Raw genomic sequence first — 19,162 nt, forward strand, 5'->3', positions numbered from 1 at the left:
CAAGGGGTAGTCATACATCTTTTAGAAATTGGATTATATATTCCAATGTCCCTATCCAGCTAGACTAGCAGTGCTGCCATTATTGATACTAGTGGTACCATTATTATTATTACACATAGCTAGTCGTTAATATTCTAGATACATATAAAGAAACTGGTTCTAAGATATATATTCCTATGTCAATATCCATCCAGATTAGTGGTATCATCACTCCTATAGGTTATTGTTTTCATATTGTTTGGCAGATATTGTCCTATACTATCATCTAATTGTTCCATCTTTATATGGTTTCATGCCTCACTAAATTCGTACAGCGATCACTATCCATTTAGACAAAGTATATTATTATTATCACGTATAATCGTTAATATTCTAGGTATGGATAGAAATGTACAGCTGATTATACTTTCGACCCCTGTCTAGATACTCTTATCTTGTTACTCCTCACAAGTATATTTCTAATCTTGAGATATTTTATGCATATGCTTCTATCCACCAAGATTGTATTATTTTTGTCTTATAGATCATTTTGGCCTTTAAAAGACTTTTAATACAACATTTCAGTTCATCTCTCTCTCTCTCTCTCTCTCTCTCTCTCTCTCTCTCTCTCTCTCTCTCTCTCCAGCACACACACACCCACAATAAGTTCCTAGATAGATATATGGATATCTATTATATTTAAAAATATGCCATATATAGCCATTCAGATCTCAATATTTATTGTTACATACATGTAGAGAGCCATTGAGGCAAGAGGATTAGAATCATTATGGCTCTTAGAGAAAGGGTATCAGCACTATCCTTGGATCAAGGGTAGTCATACGTCTTTTAGAAATTGGTTTATATATTCCAATGTCCCTATCCAACTAGACTAGCAGTGCTACCATTATTGATACTAGTGGTACCATTATTATTATTATCACACATAGCTAGTTGTTAATATTCTAGATACATATAATGAAAATGGTTTCTAAGATATATATTCCTAAGTCAATATCCATCCAGATTAGGGGTATCATAACTCCTATAGGTTATTGTTTTCATATTGTTTGGCAGATATTGTCCTATACTATCATCTTTCTAATTGTTCCATTTTTATATGGTTTCATGCCTCACTATATTCCAACTACGTAGGGTAACCATCATTAATCATTATCACGCATTATCGATATCATAGCTCGAAGATATTATTATTATCATGCATAATAATTAATATTAGAGGTATATATATATATATATATATAAAAGAAATGAGTCACCTTTTTTAAAAAAGAAATGTACAATCTACCCTTTGGTGGGAGAACAAGTTTATTGACAATACGTACCAATGAGATTATTAAATAGACTATCATTAAAACAAGGGGTGTATCCTAAGTCACTATCCATCAGCTAGAGCAGGGTCTTCATAACTCTAGAAAAGTAGAAATTCTATATAAATATCCAATTAATCTAAGGATTTACATAAATGGCTATCTAAATAACCAATGATATTTTAATTATGTAGATGTCTGTCATAGTTCTATTCTAGATACATATAAGGAAAATGGTTTCTAAGATATATATTCCTACGGGAATATCCATCCAGATTAGGGGTATCATAACTTCTATAGGTTATTGTTTTCATATTGTTTGGCAATATCTTTTGATATTGTTTGGCCTCACTATATTAATATTCCAACTGCCTAGGGTTACCATCATTAATCATTATCACACATTATCGATATCATAGCTCAAAGATATTATTATTATCATGCATAATCATTAATATGATAGGTATATATATATATATATATATATATATAAGAAATGAATCACCTTTTTAGTAAATAAATGTACAATGTACCCTTTAACGGGAGAACAAGTTTATTGACAATACGTACCAATGAGATTATTACATAGAATATCGTTGAAACAAGGGGTATATCCTATGTCACTATCCATCTAGACAAGGTTCTTCATAACTCTAGAAAAGTAGAGTTTAAATTCTATATAAATATCCAACTAATCTAAGGATTTACATGAATGGCTATCTAAATAAGCAATGATATTTTAATTATGTAGATGTCTGTCATAGGTCTATGTTTATATAACATCTCCATCACTATATTCTAACTACCTTACGGATAACATGATCATCATCAATGCAATATTCACATCATAGCTCGTGGATATTATTGTATATACTATTATGCCTAATTGTAAATATTTTAGGTACATACGTAATCGGTTTCTCAATTATATATTCCAATTGCCTAGGGTTACCATTATTAATCATTATCACAAATTATCGATATCATAGCTCGAAGATATTATTATTATCATGCATAATCATTAATATTAGACATATATATAAAAATTACCCTTTTTTTAAGAAATGTTCAATCTACCCTTTGGCGAGAGAACAAGTTTATTGACAACACCAATGAGATATCAAATAGACTATCATTGAAACAAGGGGTATATCCTATGTCACTATCCATCTAGACAAGGTTTATCGTAACTCTAGAAAAGTAGAGTTTAAATTCTATATAGATATCCATCTAATCTAAGGAAATACATGAATGGCTATCTAAATAACCAATGATGTTTTAATTATGTAGATGCCTCTCATAGGTCTATGTTTATGTAACATCTCCATCACTATATTAATTCTAGCTACCTTAGGGATAGCATAATTTTATCATGCAATATCGATATCGTAGCTCGTGGATATCGTTATATACTATCATGCCTAATTGTTAATATTCTAGGTACATATATTATATATTCAGTTATATATTTGAAAGGGATTTAGAAATTGGGTTATATATTCGAATGTCCCTATGCAGCTAGACTTGCCGTGCTGCCATTATTGATACTAGTGGTACCATTATTATTACTATATGTTAAAATTTCTAAATACATATAATGAATATTCTAGATACATATAATGAAAATGGTTTCTAAGATATATATTCCTACGTCAATATCCATCCAAATTAGGGGTATCATAACTCCTATAGGTTATTGTTTTCATATTGTTTGACAATATCTTTTGATATTGTTTGGCAGATATTGTCATAATATACTATCATCTTTCTAATTGTTCCATTTTTATATGGTTTCATGCCTTACTATATTCCAACTACCTAGGGTTACCATTATTAATCATTATCACGCACTATCGATATCATATCTCCAAGATATTATTATTATCATGCATAATCATTAATATTAGAGGTATATATATATATATGAAATGAGTCACCTTTTATTTAAAGAAATGTACAATCTACCCCTTTGGTGGGAGAACAAGTTTATTGACAATACTTACCAGTGAGATTATTAGATAGACTATCGTTGAAACAAGGGGTATATCCTATGTCACTATCCATCTACACAAGGTTCTTCATAACTCTAGAAAAGTAGAGTTTAAATTCTATATAAATATCCAACTAATCTAAGGATTTACATGAATGGCTATCTAAATAAGCAATGATATTTTAATTATGTAGATGTCTGTCATAGATCTATGTTTATATAACATCTCCATCTCTATATTCTAACTACATTAGGGATAACATAATAATTATCATGCAATATCGATATCGTAGCTCGTGGATATTATTATATACTATCATGTCTAATTGTTAATATTCTAGGACGTCAATGGTTTCTTAGTTATATATTCCAACTGCCTAGGGTTAACATTATTAATCATTATCACGCATTATCGATATCATCGCTCAAAGATATTTAAAAATATGTCATATATAGCCATTCAGGTTTCAATATTTATTATTACATACATGTAGAGAGCCAGTGAGGCAAGAGGACTAGAATCATTATGGCTTTTGGAGAAAGTGTATCATCACTATCCTTGGATCAAGGGTAGTCATACGTCTTTTACAAATTGGGTTATATATTCCAATGTCCATATCCAGCTAGAATAGCAGTGCTGCCATTATTGACAACATATATTCTTATTATCACGTATAATCATTAATATTCTAGGTATGTATAGAAAAATGTAAAGCTTGCAGCTCAAGGATTATACCCTTCGACCCCTGTCTACATACTCTTATCCTGTTACTCGTCACAACTATATTTATAATCTTGTGAAATTTTATGCATATGACTCTATCCACCAAGATTGTATTAGTTTGGTCTCATAGATCATTTTGGCCTTTTAAAGACATTTAATATAACATTTCAGTTCGTCTCTCTCTCTCTCTCTCTCTCTCTCTCTCTCTCTCTCTCCAGCACACACATACCCACGATAAGTTTCCATATAGACATATGGATATCTACTATATTTAAAAATATACCATATATAGCCATTCAGGTCTCAATATTTAGTATTATATACATATAGAGAGCCCTCAAGGCAAGAGGATTAGAATCATTATGGCTGTTAGAGAAAGGGTATCACTACTGTCCTTGGATCAAGGGTAGTCATACGTCTTTCAGAAATTGGGTTCTACATTCCAATGTCCCTATCTAGCTAGAGTACTCGCAGTGCTGCCATTATTGATACTAGTGGTACCATTATTACTATCACACATAGCTAGTCGTTAATATTATAGATACATATAATGAAAATAGTTTCTAAGATATATATTCCTACGTCCATATCCATCTAGATTAGGGGTATCATAACTCCTATAGGTTATTGTTTTCATATTGTTTGACAATATCTTTTGATATTGTTTGGCAGATATTGTCCTATTCTATCATCTTTCTAATTGTTCCATTTTTATATGGTTTCATGCCTCACTGTTTTCCAACTGCCTAGGGTTACCATCCTTTATCATTATCACACATTATCGATATCATAGCTCAAAGATATTATTATTATCATGCATAATCATTAATGTTATAGGTATATATATATATATATAAAAGAAATGAATCACCTTTTTAGTAAAGAAATGTACAATCTACCCTTTTACGGGAGAACAAGTTTATACCTTTCGACCCCTATCTAGATACTCTTATCCTGTTACTCGTCACAACCATATTTCTAATCTTAAGATATTTTATGCATATGATTCTATCCACCAAGATTGTATTAGTTTGGTCTCATAGATCATTCTGGCCTTTTAAAGACATTTAATATAACATTTCAGTTTGTCTCTCTCTCTCTCTCTCTCTCTCTCTCTCTCTCTCTCTCTCTCTCTCTCTCACACACACACACACACACACACACACACACACACAATAAGTTCCCAGATAGACATATGAATATCTACTATATTTAAACATATACCATATATAGCCATTCAAGTCTAAATATTTAGTATTATATACATGTGGAGAGCCCTCGAGGCAAGACGATTAGAATCATTGTGGCTGTTAGAGAAAGGGTATCACTACTGTCCTTGGATCAAGGGTAGTCATACGTCTTTCATAAATTGGGTTATACATTCCAATGTCCCTATCTAGCTAGACTTGCAGTGCTGCCATTATTGATACTAGTGGTACCATTATTATTATCACACATAGCTAGTCGTTAATATTCTAGATACATGTAATGAAAATAGTTTCTAAGATATATATTCCTACGTCAATATCCATCCAGATTAGGGGTATCATAACTCCTATAGGTTATCGTTTTCATATTGTTTCACAATATCTTTTGATATTGTTTGGCAGATATTGTCCTATTCTATCATCTTTCTAATTGTTCCATTTTTATATGGTTTCATGCCTCACTATATTCCAACTACCTAGGGTTACCATCATTAATCATTATCACACATTATCGATATCATAGCTCGAAGATATTATTATTATCATGCAGAATCATTAATATTAGAGGTATATATATATATATATAAGAAATGAGTCACCTTTTATTTAAAGAAATGTACAATCTACCCCTTTGGCGGGAGAACAAATTTATTGACAATACGTACCAATGATATTATTAGATAGACTATCGTTGAAACAAGGGGTATATCCTATGTTACTATCCATCTACACAAGGTTCTTCATAACTCTAGAAAAGTAGAGTTTAAATTCTATCTAAATATCCAACTAATCTAAGGATTTACATGAATGGCTATCTAAATAAGCAATGATATTTTAATTATGTAGATGTCTGTCATAGATCTATGTTTATATAACATCTCCATCTCTATATTCTAACTACATTAGGGATAACATAATTATTATCATGCAATATCGATATCGTAGCTCGTGGATATTATTATATACTATCATGTCTAATTGTCATTACTCATTATGACACACTATATATTAAAATTTCTAAATACATATAATGAATATTCTAGATACATATAATGAAAATGGTTTCTAAGATATATATTCCTACGTCAATATCCATCTAGATTAGGTGTATCATATTATAGGTTATTGTTTTCATATTGTTTGACAATATCTTTTGATATTGTTTGGCAGATATTGTCCTATACTATCATCTTTCTAATTGTTCCATTTTTATATGGTTTCATGCCTTACTATATTCCAACTACCTAGGATCATTAATCATTATCACGCATTATCGATATCATAGCTCGAAGATATTATTATTATCATGCATAATCATTAATATTAGAGGTATATATATATAAGAAATGAGTCACCTTTTATTTAAAGAAATGTACAATCTACCCCTTTGGCGGGAGAACAAGTTTATTGACAATACGTAGCAATGAGATTATTAGATAGACTATCGTTGAAACAAGGGGTATATCCTATGTCACTATCCATCTACACAAGGTTCTTCATAACTCTAGAAAAGTAGAGTTTAAATTCTATATAAATATCCAACTAATCTAAGGATTTACATGCATGGCTATCTAAATAAGCAATGATATTTTAATTATGTAGATGTCTGTCATAGATCTATGTTTATATAACATCTCCATCTCTATATTCTAACTACATTAGGGATAACATAATTATTATCATGCAATATCGATATCATAGCTCCGTGGATATTATTATATACTATCATGTCTAATTGTTAATATTCTAGGACGTCAATGGTTTCTTAGTTATATATTCCAACTGCCTAGGGTTACCATTATTAATCATTATCTTGCTTTATCGATATCATAGCTCAAAGATATTATTAATATCATACATATGGATATCTAGTATATTTAAAAATATGCCATATATAGCCATTCAGGTTTCAATATTTATTATTACATATATGTAGAGAGCCATTGAGGCAAGAGGACTAGAATCATTATGGCTTTTGGAGAAAGTGTATCATCACTATCCTTGGATCAAGGGTAGTCATACTTCTTTTACAAATTGGGTTATATATTCCAATGTCCATATATTGTAGCTAGACTAGTAGTGCTGCCATTATTGACAACATATATTCTTATTATCACGTATAATCATTAATATTCTAGGTATGTATAGAAAAATGTACAGCTTGCAGTTCAAGGATTATACCTTTCGACCCCTGTCTACATACTCTTATCCTGTTACTCATCACAACTATATTTATAATCTTGTGATATTTTATGCATATGACTCTATCCACCAAGATTGTATTAGTTTGATCTCGCTCATAGATCATTTTGGCCTTTTAAAGACATTTAATATAACATTTCAATTTCTCTCTCTCTCTCTCTCTCTCTCTCTCTCTCTCTCTCTCTCTCTCTCTCTCCCCCAGCACACACACATACCCACAATAAGTTCCCAGGTAGACATATGGATATCTACTATATTTAAAAATATACCATATATAGCCATTCAGGTCTCAATATTTAGTATTATATACATATAGAGAGCCCTCAAGGCAAGAGGATTAGAATCATTATGGCTGTTAGAGAAAGGGTATCACCACTATCCTTGGATCAACGGATGTCATACCTCTTTTAGAATTTGGGTTATATATTCCATTGTCCCTATCCAACTAGACTACTATTGCTACCATTATTGATACTAGCTGTACCATACTTATTATCACACATAGCTAGTCGTTACTATTCTAGGTATATATAATGAAAATGGTTGCTAAGATATATATTCCTATGTCACTATCCATCCAGATTAGGGGTATGATAACTCCAGTAGGTTAATGTTTTCTTCTTGTTTGGCAAATACTGTCCTATTCTAACATCTTTCTAATTGTTCAATTTTAAATGTGGTTTCATGCCTCACTATATTTCAACTCCTTAGGGTTACCATTATTAATCATTATCACCGTAATATCGATATCATAGCTCGAAGGTATTATTATTATCATGCATAATCATTAATATTAAAGGTATATATCAAAAATGACATTTTTTAAAAAGAAATGTACAATCTACCCTTTGGCGGGAGAACAAGTTTGTTGACAATACCAATGAGATTATTAGATAGAGTACTATTGTTGAAACTAGAGGATTAGAATCATTATGGCTCTTACAAAAAGGGTATCATCACCATCCTTGAGCCTAGGGGTGTCATACCTCTTTTAAAATTTGGGATATATATCCAACTAATCTAACGATTTACAGGAATGGCTATCTAAATAAGCAATGATATCTTTATTACTTAGATACCTCTCACAGGTCTATGTTTATATTATAACTTCTCCATCACTATATTCTAACTACCTTAGGGATAACATAATTATGATCATGCAATATCGATATCATAGCTCATGGATATTATTATATATTATCATGCCTAATTGTTAATATTCTAGATACATCATTAAATGGTTTCTATGTTATATATTTTTACATCACTATCCATCTAGACAATGTATATTATTATTTTCACAGCGCATAATCATTAATATTCTAGGTATGTATAGAAATATACTTGCAGTAATTCAAGGATTATATTTTCAACCCTTGTCTAGATACTCTTTTCCCGTTTCTCTTTGCAAGTATATTTCTAATCTTGAGATCTTTTATTCAGACGGTTCTATACAACATCAATTCTTATATTTTGTGCATATGCTTCAATCCACCAAGATTGTATGACTTTGGTCTCATAGGTCATTTTGGCCTTTTAAAGACATTTACTATAAAATTTCATTTCATTTCATCTCTCTCTCTCTCTCTCTCTCTCTCTCTATCACTATATTCTAACAGCTACCTTAGGAATACCATAATTATTATCATGCATTATGAATATTGTAGCTCGAGATAATATTATTATCATGCGTAATTGTTAATCTTCTAGCCATCTATATAGGGGTATCATATGTCTGCTGTGCACATTTCATATCCTAAATCGTAGATATGTGGAAGGAGATAATATCAAATGGATCTTGCATACACATGCATGGAAATACAACAAGTCCTATAACTCTCAACATGTATATTTCTAATCTTAAGATATTTCAATGCTCGATATATACATACAATGGACGAGCTAAGGCACATCACCTATAATTGAGAGGGGAAGAGCTACACCAGTAGGCACTCATTCATGAGTATCCAAGTAGTTGTCGTAGTCGTTACGTGGGCCATGAAAACCATTTGCCTCTTGAATGAGCCATCCGCTACTCCAACGCTCTTGTGACACATTCATTTTACTGGACTCTCCTCTCCAAGTCAGTTTTAAGTCTATTTGGTCCACCAACATCAGATCCACCAAGATTGTATTAGTTTGGTCTCGTAGGTCGTTATTCCTTTTAAAGACATTCAATATAACATTTCTCTCTCTCTCTCTCTCTCTCTCTCTCTCTCTCTCTCTCTCTCTCTCTCTCTCTCTCTCTCTCTCTCTCCAACACACACACATACACCCACAATAAGTTATCGTAGATTCTTGTTTATATTGTATATCACTATATTCTAATAGCTACCTTAGGAATACCATAATTATTACCATGCAAAATTAATATTGTAGCTCAAAGATAGTATTATTATCATGCCTAATAGTTAATCTTCTAGCCATCTATATAGGGGTATCACAGCTACCTTAGGAATATTAATATAATTATTACCATGCAATATTAATATTGTAGCTCAAAGATAGTATTATTATCATGCCTAATTGTTAATCTTCTAGCCATCTATATAGGGGTATCACATCTACATTGTGCACATTATCATGCATAATCGTTAATCTTCTAGCCATCTATATAGGGGTATCACATCTATATTGTGCACATTTCATATCCTAAATCGTAGATGTGTAGATCCACCAAGATTGTATTAGTTTTGCGTCGTAGGTCGTTATGGCCTTTTAAATATGTTCAATATAACATTTCATTTCATCTCTCTCTCTCTCTCTCTCTCTCTCTCTCTCTCTCTCTCTCTCTCTCTCTCTCTCTCTCTCTCTCTCTCTCTCCCAAATAAGTGCTCGTAATTGAGACACATTTTTTCCGAACATTGTAATTTGTACACTCTGCAATGCTGAACCTCTCTCTCTCTCTCTCTCTCTCTCTCTCTCTCTCTCTCTCTCTCTCTCTCTCTCTCTCTCTCTCTCTCTCTCTCTAGACTCTCTCACAAACACTGTTCGAGAAAAATCCTTCAAAAAAAAATACAAAACTATTTTCTTTGAATTAACCTCGAGGAAATTTTAGAAAATTAGCCTAATTTTTCCAAGTTTCTACAATGTTCGGGAAAAATGTGTCTCAGCTTAATATATCGTGCCGTTTTCTGAAAATTCCTCTTGAAATAAACAAGGAAACAGTGTTCGAGAAATATGTGTCTCAACTTAATATCGTGCCGTTTTCAATTTCAAAAATGCCGATTGAGGGCAAGAGAAAAAGGAGAGATTCCGCCCTAAAATAGGGGAAAATAGTGCAAAAATCTAAAAAAGTACCCTAATTTTCTAAAATTTCCTCTTGACATTATCAAAGAAAGAAATTTTGCATGTTTGGAAATGGATTTTCGCGAACACTGCAAGGAAAGTATCATTTTTCCAGGACGTTGCCTCATGCCCTCAATGGGCGTCTTTGAAATTGAAAACGGCATGATGTTATTTCCAGAAAACTGCGCGCACACACGTGGGCGGTGTCGTGGCACTGGCGCTGCACAGTCAATGCGCAAACTTCTGCGCCGCTTGCAGAGTACTAAAAACTGAAATTCGACTGCAGGCTCGAGGGCCCAGCCAACTTGGCGAATTCGAGTCTGGAGCCTTAAAGGCGCTGGCACGTGCTACTTCATGGCACTACTAATTCCAAGCACCTGCCCTGCCAACTGATATCGTCCCCCCCCCCCCCCCCCCCCCCCCCCCCCCCCACACACACACACACACACACACACACACGCATGCACACTCTGTAAGGGTGGCGCTACTTCCAATTATCCACACACACACACACACACACAAAAAAAGTGCGCACAATGTAGAACGATGTGGAATAAGTATATAGCTCGTTCTCTTCACAGTGCTGGGGGATTTGGAGAAAGTTGAAGTTCTTTGGGTTCCCGCCTCCACATACACACACACATATGTCACATATTATGGAGCACCCATTTTCTGCACCTCAACCTCTCTACAGTCTGCATTCCCTAGAGATATGACAAGAGGGTGATTCTCATGCTATCTCTAAACTCAAGCTGTAACTAGTTTTCTCTCAATTGCAAAGCAATACCCACTCGGTACCTTCTCCTCAACAACGCATCGAGAAGTTGCTTCTCATGAATTTGGCGCTTCATCACAATCATCATGCTCTTCAATTGCGCCAGCGTAAACTCACTCTACTCAGTCGGGCCACCCTCATCTCCAACTTCGAAATTTCAATTGAAGGCACTCCATACCTCTAGCTCAAGGATTGAGATGGCTTCTCAATGGTATATAACACTCAATTTTTGATGTTGGATACTTTTTCCTGTCTTGTTTTGTCTTTAGCTTTAGTGTTTTAATTATTCCCTTTCATTCTTGTGAGTTGTGCAATGTGCAGTTCTCCAAATGTGAACCTTGACACTAGTTTGGTGGTGGCATGGGACACTCCAACAGTGATTGAATTTGTTGAAAAGTTTTTGGGTACATCTCATTACTCTGAGGCAATTTTAACCAATTTAATTGATGGAAAACTTTTCCTTTACATGACCATTGAAGGCTGGAATGAAATAGGTATAAGGTCAGTGGCCCATAGGCATGCTTTGGTAGGTTGGTCCAATAGAGTATTAGAGGGTGGTCACACTTTTGTTCCAAAGCCTCAAACATCATCGAGTCTCCATTCATCACAAAATATGAGTACGAACTTAGGGAACGAAGCTCTAGAATACAATCTCCAATCTCAAGACAAACCTACTTTGCCCGATGTTCTCAGTGTACCAATGATGCACGGCCAATAACATATGATAGAATATTCTATCCTAGGAAGGTTAAGGAAATGTACACCACTGTGGGGAAAGCCTTTCTTGTAAAACATTATCGTGAGGCATGGGTGTCCTTTAATAAGGGCATGGTGAAAATTAGAGAATTGTTCGAAAATGGCTTTTGCGGGCAAAACAAGGAGGATTTTTCGTCCATTAATCTACGCAATAGTCGAGAAAAATCGAATCAAATTCTTGATTTTATTGAGGCAAATATGAAGCAAATTCCACCTCTCGACTTTGGAAAACTTGGCCCCTTGCCATGGTGAGTCGAAGATGTGTACATGAAGGTCTTGGAACATAGGAACTACATCAAGAAATGTGGCAAGGGGGTGGTCGATGCAAAGAGGCAGCGTTGCTACGCACAAGGCGACAACATTGATCAAAGTGTCGCTCCTAACCACATCGAAAAACAAATGGTATTGTATATGTCTTAGTGTTTTATGTATTTCTTGCTTCTTATTCTAATTTTTATCTCAATTTCTCAATCTTTTAGAATGAGGCATTCAGGAATGACACTCCTATTAAGAGCACCCATGGTTATGATGTGAGTAATACATCTAAAACATTGCTTAAAGAGGGGCAGCCTCAAAGTGCATTCTACACGGGTCTCGTCCAAGGGGTCATTGCCCTCGATGACAATGATGAGGTAATTGTTGGAAAATTTTATTAAAAACCTATAATATTATTATAATAATTATGCATTATACACATTGTAGGAGGCTTGGTTGCAAGGAGAATTACAAGCAAGCTATGAAACCCTCCACCCTTGTGTTGATAAAGATATCTTGGATACACAAGATTACCACATGAGTAGTCATTATCGACCGGTAAGGTTTAAAAAGCTCATTATTCTAGCAAGTTTTAAGTACTCATTTGATTTTGTGCTATTGTCTTATATTATCTTGCACTCATAGTTCCTTTGGTGGTTTTTTTGAAAGGAATCGCCTATCACCAATACGGTGGATATTGTGGAGGAACACTCACCTAAAAGTAACTTTGAAGATTGCACAATGAGTCTTTCTTTTTACAAAGATAAGCAAACTCCAATAAATTTGGAAAATGTGTTTTCTGTAAGTGAATTTGATGGCATTTCTCACACTGTCATATACTTTTACATGAATGTAGGATAGTATGTGTGTGTTTATGCTCTAATCTTTTGTTTATAGGTTCAAAAGTCTAAGGCAAGGTTTTTTTGCCTTCTCTTGTTTTGTATAAGTCTATCCTTTATGTTACTCAAGCTATTGTGAAATAGGTACTCAAGCTATTGTGAAATAGGAAAGGGTTTCTTTTCACAAGTTTTATTTTGTAAGGTGTATGTTCATGCTTTATGTAAAATGTGTAAAATGGAGGAGGTCTTGTCTGCTTTGTGAAGCGTATGTTCATGCTATTGTAAAATAGGAAAGGGGGTTTTCTCTCTTTTCCACAAGTTCTTTTTGCAAAGTGTGTCCATGCTTTATGTTATGCCTTTATAAATATGCATAAGTTCTTTTTTTTCATATCAATTAGACTAAAAGAAAATTCTTTCCCTTCACCATCTCTTTTTTAATTTACTTAGGGATATGTTCTCTCTACACCTACTACAAAAATAAAAACAATATCCTCTTACATCTCTCTCTCTCTCTCTCTCTCTCTCTCTCTCTCTTCCTTAAGTGGCTTATTTGTATTTAAAAGTAAACTAAGTTCTAATAAACTCTTAAAAATGAAATATTCAAAATCTTATTTTATAAGTAATTCGTTGCAAACATGTGTAGGAAACCATACTTCCCTCTCACGCAAGTGTCTTACAAGAGCTTAATGAGCCAAGCAACAATTCCAATGTGCAATGTTTGGGTGGTAATGAGCATTCAAGTGTGAGGGATGATTTTTTTCAACAAAAGATTTGCAGCATAGAGTTAGAAATTTTTGTGAGTAATATTAGTATGAAAATTTCTTTATTTCTTTTCCCATCTCTCTCTCTCTCTCTCTCTCTCTCTCTCTCTCTCTCCCCATTTACATAAATGTTATGAGCTATTTGTTAAATTGTAGTTTTGATTCTTAGGAAAAATCAATCAATACCAAGAAGAAGACAAAAAAATTCGCAAGCCTATCTTCGGTGATGGTAATCATTAGCAACTTGAGTTGTTCTAATTTTATGTTTGTTTAGATATGCTTACAGGAGATGTATGCCTTGCACTTAACAAGAACTTTTTATCTTAGAGCACCTCTAGCGAGGAGCTTATTAAAAAGAGAAAGAAGGTACCACCTCCAAGTGAAAGGAAGGTGCGTTTGTGCAATAAACTTAGATTTCAAAATTATACATCAAATCTCAATATTCTCTATCTTGTGTAGGCACTATGTGACCTCTCCAATCAAATTCTACCTTCCATGTGCAATGAAAATCATCCAGCAGTGAGTGTGAAACTCATGTTTGAATATGTGAAGATATTTTCACTTAGCTAATGCTACTCTTTGATAAATGGTTTCCTCTTGTGTATAGATGCCTAAGGCAACTAGGTCATGTAGAATTATTAAAAAGCCACCAAGGTTCAATGAGAGCTATGAAGAAGAGGTAAGATTGACAAAGTGTGACTTTCAACGGTCAATCAATTATTGAAAACTAGTGTCTTTCAAATCACTAACTATTGTGTTATGGGATGTTTAAGGTTGTGGTGGAGCTCTTGAGCATTGATCGCATGGAGGAAATTGCAATGGTTGTACTTGGCCTAAATGATGTAGATGAGATGTATGGATCACTTTGGCCAACCATAAGGGTTCTAAAGATCACACACAAAGCACATTTCAAACATTGTACTAGCAAATCAAATCAAGAACATCTTTTGAGATGTTATGTAGAGTGGATTGCTGCCACTAAAGCTTTTTGAAGGCTTTACTTAATTTCAATCACTTCAAGAATGAAGCCTTGATAAGTTCTCTTCTTTGATTGTCTCTTAAATATATCAAAATAATCTTAAGGAAAGACAAATGGTTGTTTAAAGCGTTGTTTCAATGTGATCATGTGATTTTTTTCTAGCATTTAGCATTTATGAGACCAATTTGTTTATAAATTAGAAGTATAATCTTCCATATGTGTGCCATGTATGTTAGTAAAAGATACACATCACTTGTATTTCACTAAATAAAGATAAGGAAATGAATTGTAGGTGCATGAGGGTATGAGATTGTAAAGGGGATGAGTTATGGATATGGTCTAGTGGTCACTAAATAAACTCTAGCCATGTTTGCTCTTTGTTGTGCAATCTCTTGGGGTAATATTGTTGAGTTATAGCAATGGAAAACGCTAAAGATATGAAGAACAAAGGAGGTGTCAAAAATTAACACTAACTCTTCTTATACGATTTGAAGTGCATGAGCACATTTAATTTTTCCATATGGAAACTTAGTTTTTTTCATGTGGAAATTCGAATATGTCAAGTGGAGACGTTTTCAAGTTGGGAGGGAAAGATTTTTCCACATAGGAAAACTAGATTTCCACATGCCACAAAGAAACCTATGAGGGAAAGTCTTGATTTCCTTATGGCAAAGATTCTTAGAAGTGTTTTACATAATGGAAAACATTCCAACATGGAAATGAAAACGCCATTCTTTTCTCATAATGGAAATCAGAATACCCGTATACATTTCCACTTGAAACTAGAAATGTCAATAGAAAAATGGGTTACTTTTCCAACAAGGAATTGGTCATGAAGTTCTTGTGAGCTATCAACGATGGCCAGGCTGCGAGCGTGCAAACTACAGGATCGCACCATGTCGACCTTGGCAATTATGTGTATCGAGGCAGGTTTTGATACTCGGAATGTAGAAATTCTTGACAAGGGCATTGAATTAGGCAAGCATGGCCCTAAGGCAACAAAACAAAAACTGTTGCATAATTTGTAAGAAGTTGATTGGGCTGCACCAGTATCACTGATTGGACTGAGTACGAGCCAGTGGTCCAGAGTAGAAATGGCAAGGTTTGCGAGAGCCCCAACTCTAAGAATCTTCATCAAGACTTGTTATTCTGTCGTAGAAAGAAATTTGTTAATCTGTCGCTCATCATTTGCAAAGAGATTGGACCATGCGCATGCACGAAAACTCCAGATTGGGCTGTCGTTAACTGAGGTGTATGGGTGTGAGCAGGTGCAGAATCAGCAAGAGGGTGCTGATGTGATATTCTATTGACAGCTCAAAGTGAGGTTGAGATGATCATACAAGATGACAACCAGGCACGACTGTGGCAGGCAGGGCTTCAAGAAGGTGTTTTGACAAGCTCCAATGATAATGAATGAGAAATAGTCGAGGAACCAGAATGCATTAGAAACTGTAGCAGGGACAATGAATCGTGGGCGACCTGCGGCAACTGATGAAACGTCAGAAAAGCTGAGAACAAGCGCTTTTGTTGAAAATAGGGCAGGGCTTTCTATCAGGGAGCCGCCAAAGGCTTCCTGCAGCGCAAAGGCTATAAGCTCTCTCTCTCTCTCTCTCTCTCTCTCTCTCTCTCTCTCTCTCTCTCTCTCTCTCTCTCTCAGCGTCAAACAATGCTGCTTGTTTCCTTGCTTACTACCCAAGGAACCTGGCAATTGGTCCAATCATCTTTTTCACGTTTCAGCCTCCTCCTCTTTGCCTCCCTGGGCTCTCGGTAAAAACAATGCTCTGTGTGTGTGTGTGTGTGTGTGTGTGTGTAGGTTGCTGAAAACAACAACTCCTCGTCTGCTAGATCTTTATGGTCTCTTGGAGTAGTTTCCTATGACATTAAAACTCTACTCTTCTCTCTCTCTCTCTCTCTCTCTCTCTCTCTCTCTCTCTCTCTCTCTCTCTCTCTCTCTCTCTCTCTCTCTCTCTCTCTCTCTCTCTCTCTCTCTCTCTCTCTCTCTCTCTCTCTGCTTACCTATGAGGTTGTTGAAAAAACAGTGCATACACACACACAAAAAAGTGATTCAATTACTTGAAATTTACCTTGTAGCACTCGAAACTCTGCTGCATGCAAGCCTGTGTATCGATAAACCCCGTACGCCAATACCTTCTCTCTCTCTCTCTCTCTCTCTCTCTCTCTCTCTCTCTCTCTCTCTCTCTCTCTCTCTCTCTCTCTCTCTCTCTCTCTCTCTCTCTCTCTCTCTCTCTCTCTCTCTCTCTCTCTCTCTCTCTCTCTCTCTCTCTCTCTCTCTCTCTCTCTCTCTGCTTACCTACGAGGTTGTTGAAAAAACAGCGCATACACACACACACAAAAAAGTGATTCAATTACTTGAAATTTACCTTGTAGCACTCGAAACTCTGCTGCATGCAAGCCTGTGTATCGATAAACCCCGTACGCCAATACCTTCTCTCTCTCTCTCTCTCTCTCTCTCTCTCTCTCTCTCTCTCTCTCTCTCTCTCTCTCTCTCTCTCTCTCTCTCTCTCTCTCTCTCTCTCTCTCTCTATCCCCCCCCCGGAGGTTGCTGAAAACAAAAATCCTCGTCTGCTAGATCTTTATGTCTCTTGGGGTAGTTTCCTACGACGTTAAAACTCTCTCTCTCTCTCTCTCTCTCTCTCTCTCTCTCTCTCTCTCTCTCTCTCTCTCTCTCTCTCTCTCTCCCCGAGGTTGCTAAAAAAACAGCACACACACACACACACACAGAAAAGTGATTCAACTTGAAATTTACCTTGTAGCACTCGAAACTCTGTTGCATGCAAGCCTGTGCATCGATAAACCCCGTACGCCAATACCTTCTCTCTCTCTCTCTCTCTCTCTCTCTCTCTCTCTCTCTCTCTCTCTCTCTCTCTCTCTCTCTCTCTCTCTCTCTCTCTCTCACACACACACACACACACACACACACACACACACACACACACACTTAGTATCTCTGTGCCTTTAGTGCAGCTAATTCATGCCGCTACTCTCACCAGGTTTTAACCTTTTATTTTTAACCACCGTCTTTCCAATTCTCCAATGATTTTCTAGTCCAATAAAGAAAATCCAAGTGGATGCCTCTCCTTGCAGCGTTTCCAAAAACGCTCTTAGATAATCAAGGTAAAAACTTGGCAAACCTACAGACTATCCTTTGTGCTTGAAAAAATCTTTGTTTCCAAAAACTTCGCAAACTACACAAAAGAGAATTAACGCACTCCGGCGTGCGGCCCTATAATGGCAATGCTTGGAGGATGGCAAGGTGAGAATTGTAGGTGATACTCCTTAATCTATCATGAGAGGCAACACCGTGAGCTATGTCTCCTTGACACTCTAGTCTTTATCGGGTTCTGTTGCTATATTTTGTTTACGAATGAATGTATGCAAAACAATTGCTAAGTTTATTGAATGCTGCTTGAATACAAAGTATGGCCACCTTCATGCATTAAATCATGTTAGTCTATCTTACATGGGGAGGCATATCGATGAAGGGAAGGATTGCGTGGTGAAAGTCATGGAGGGTCTGATACTAAGGGTGGTCACTTCCACGTTACATGTATCACAAGTCACATACCTTGTTGAGTGTTTGTCGAGTACATACATACTCAAAAGAGGCTACAACAAGAAACACATGAGCTGCATGCAAAAAGATGCCATTACTCCATCACAGTTGTTGCACCCATGACTTTAAGCTTCTCCATGAGCTGAGCGATGAGTGTCACCACTGCTTCTTATATACAGACAATATGCTGCCATACCTCCAACTAGCATTGCCCAAGGATGCATGGAGTCTTTGGTTGCATACTTTACAGTGCTAGAAAAAAACCTAGATTCAATGTACAAATCGTGAGATTTACCTCTAAATTTTATATTTGAAGGTGAGAAAACCTTCAGAATTTAGAGAGATTTAGTGTAATTTTGTGTTCAAAAACTTTAAGTTTAGTAAATTTACCTATAAAAATTCTTATGTGTAGGTTTAAACATCGAGGTTTAGAAAAAAAGGTTTTTTTTAACATTACCCATAACAAGACTTTTACAATTATGAATTCGCTTGATACTCCTT

General features: G+C 35.2%; 1 pseudogene; it reads left to right on the forward strand.

The window, feature by feature from the left end:
• Positions 1–11,694: 11,694 nt before the first annotated feature.
• On the forward strand, positions 11,695–13,153 carry LOC147440058 (uncharacterized; annotated as a pseudogene).
• The last annotated feature ends 6,009 nt before the right edge of the window (positions 13,154–19,162 follow it).

The sequence above is a fragment of the Adiantum capillus-veneris genome, chromosome 16 (genome assembly GCF_014529385.1).
Source record: "Adiantum capillus-veneris isolate H3 chromosome 16, ASM1452938v2, whole genome shotgun sequence".
Classification (NCBI taxonomy): Eukaryota; Viridiplantae; Streptophyta; class Polypodiopsida; order Polypodiales; family Pteridaceae; genus Adiantum; species Adiantum capillus-veneris.